The following is a 3,195-nucleotide window of genomic DNA, read 5'->3' as shown; positions in this document are numbered from 1 at the left end:
GCAGATCCTGCTTACCCCGTCATTCCCCTACAAATGCTGCCTGCATCCCTGATCCCACCAATTAACTCCTGCCCCCACATCGTCCAGTTGCCCCCAGACCCTCAACTTGCCTCCCACTAGCCCCCTCATCCCAACTTACCTTAGATCAGGTGTCCAGTTTGAACCTGATCTAACCTCCCCTAGCCGCCTCTCCCCAAATGTCTGCACTTAGCCTAGGTGTGACCTTTAGTATGAGTATGGAGTCTAGCTTGAATTCACATCTCCAGCGTGGCATTGAGATGCCTTATACACTCTGCCACCAGACCCCTCACAAGCTTGTAGAAGAGAATATTCATACTGTATACAATATAAAACAGGGCTGTCCAATAAGTGGCCAGGGCTTGCATGCCTAGTGGGCCACACCAGTGGGGGTCATGGGCCTTTGGCCTATAAGCCCCAAGGGTGGTCCCCCACTGTACTATGTCATTCATGGACCTCTGGCCTGTATGCCCACACGTGGCCCCCACTGTAGCATGCACCCACACAGGTGCTCCCCTCTAACCACCACAATAACCTCAAATGGATGCTCCCCTCTTGTTCTCCACTATGCCCCACATAGCCCCAGCTCATCCTGAGCACTCTGAACATTGCTGTGCTGCACCGCACCACCCCTTGTGGTGCAGAAGCTGGAGGGGGAGCGTGGAGGCTCTAGATCAGGGGTGGGCAATTATTTTGGGCGGAGAGCCGCTCACCAAGTTTTGGCAAGCCATTGAAGGCCACACGGCTAGCCTTACCTTTGACAGGTGCCCTGTCCCCTGGTCACCATCTTGGGACTAGAAGTCCCACCCCCTAAGCCCTGACTTTTGCCACCAGAAGTCCTCCTTTCATCACGAGTTTCCCATCTTGGAACTAGAAAAATACCAAATTATATTCTAAAAATCAAACATCTACTACAACATTCATTAATTTGATTTCAAAAAATATTTTTGTTTTGATTTACATGCATACTGTATGGAGCCAGGCTAAGCTGTGCCAACAGGGTGCGGGTGGAGCTGACCAAGCTCCAGAGCCCTGCCAGCCTTGGCCCCATGCTTCTGCTGCCCTGCTCTGGGGCCCTGCTGGTTCTGGTGCACTGGCACGGGCCCTGTGCTGCCACCCTGCTGCTGCACTCCACATGCCTGCTCACTGCCCCTTCCCCACCACCTGCTGCTGCTTTCGCAGCTTCCCTGCCTGAGGCTACCACCGCTCCTTTCCCCACCCCCCCGACCTGCCGCTCTGGCACCACGTGGTTCCTGGCTGCAGCACCGGGACCACAGCAGATGGCTCAACCCTGAGGACTGAGGCAATCACCCACAGTCCTCCCCTGCCTCCCCCACTACTTATCCGAGTCTCCCTCTCCAACAGAGGGAGGCAGGAACAGCCTCAGTGTCCCAGAAGCCTCTGCTAGGCATGGGCTTCCCACTTAGGGTGAGGGCGGGGGGAGGTGGGGCCTGGTGGACCTTGCTGTTGCGGCTGGGTCCTGGCGCTGCCTCCTGTCATTTTTGACAGGCAGCCAGGAGCAGATATTAATTTTCTAAATGTTTTAGGGGCCCACAGGCTGAATAGAATGGCCTGGCAGGCTGGAATCAGCCCACAAGCCATATTTTGCCTGCCCCTGCTCTAGCTGCTATTGCAGGTAGAGCAATAGTGGGAGGTATAGCCAAGTGGAAGCCCAGGAGCCACAACCTATTCTTTTCTGGGCTGCATGCAGACCACGGACAACCAATTGTACTGCTCTCCTGCAAAATACACACAGTGAGCGCATCTACACATGCGCCCCACTGTGCAGTTAATACTACGCAGTTCTGGTGGTACACAGGTCATTTCCGACCCTACTGCACAGTAACTTGTCACTACTGCGCAACAGCGGTAGCATCATGTTTAGTGCCCACTGATGCCATGTCACCGTAGCTTGTCACTGTAGTGTCTTGTGTAGATACCCCCACTGATGGCAAACTACTCACAACAATTTAACAAGTAGCATTGAACAGATCAGATATAAAACATTCAAGGGAAATATACCCTTTTTCCCTACACCTAAAAGAATTTTCTTGGTTGCCTCAGCAAACTAACACCATCAATTAACAAATGAATAGAAATAATGAAAGAAGACACATTCAACCAAAATTATACTGTGAACAACAATTTCATGAACCGTCTCAGTCTCAGTTACTGTAGGCACAGTTTTGTGCTACAAGCAATAAAAATTCCTGAGTTAATGAAAGTGATAGATAATGGAAGGAGAAAAAGCAAAAAAGACTTGGAAGTTATGCAAAAAGAAAGACATTTTCACGTTCAGTAGATCGTAGATTTATAGAATCACATTACCTTGACTCTATGCTATACAATAGGCCGAAGTAGCTTTCATCCATGTATGAATATATACAACCACAGTCTTTAATACTAGACAGGTAGGAAACAGTAATTTGATACTTAAGTAAAGTAAAATTGTACAATAAGAGATTCTAACCCAGTGAACCTGAACCAGTGTGTCAGATCACATTTGGGTGCCTTGAAATCTTTTCAAATGTGCCACATTAGCACTGTTAGGAGTGCTGACATGATTTACATAATAAATCCTGAGATTTCATGCAGGAATCCAAGTGTTAAAATGTTCTGATCAGTTGTGGTCTGAGTTTTCTGCAATAGAAGATTTGCACAATTATTCTTCTACAGTCAAAAAACAAGCAAAAACTAAGAGCTGGCATTTTCCAATGGGCGTCTCAAATCTAAAACATTGAGAACCACTGCTCTAACATCTACATTAAGCTAAGGATCGTTTATCATCAGGCAATCCTAACAATGATGAAGAATTGCTAAAAACTGAGATTAAAAAAAAGGGCATCATGAAGACTTGCTAAACCAGAAACCATCTGACAAGAAACTTCTCCTGTAGATAAAGAATGGTCCATTTTGGATTTTTTTGGGTTATGTCTGAGATTGGTTGCTAACCTGATCTGGCATGCCACTTCCAATATTTCACTGTTTAATTAATTGCCTAATTACTCTGATTATCTTTACCTAAGTGTGTAACTGGAACATGTGTTTACTGGAAGAGAATTTCTGCAGGAAGGTTTTGCAGTGGATAACTCTATATCACACAAATGTGAATTTCTATCCTAAAACCCTACCCATCTCAGTCCTACAAGAGAAACAGCCTTTTCGTTAGTGTTTGAC

Source organism: Gavialis gangeticus, unplaced genomic scaffold (genome assembly GCF_001723915.1).
Source record: "Gavialis gangeticus isolate Ggan-Ray unplaced genomic scaffold, GavGan_comp1, whole genome shotgun sequence".
In the NCBI taxonomy this organism is placed as follows: Eukaryota; Metazoa; Chordata; order Crocodylia; family Gavialidae; genus Gavialis; species Gavialis gangeticus.
This window is presented reverse-complemented; position numbering follows the sequence as displayed.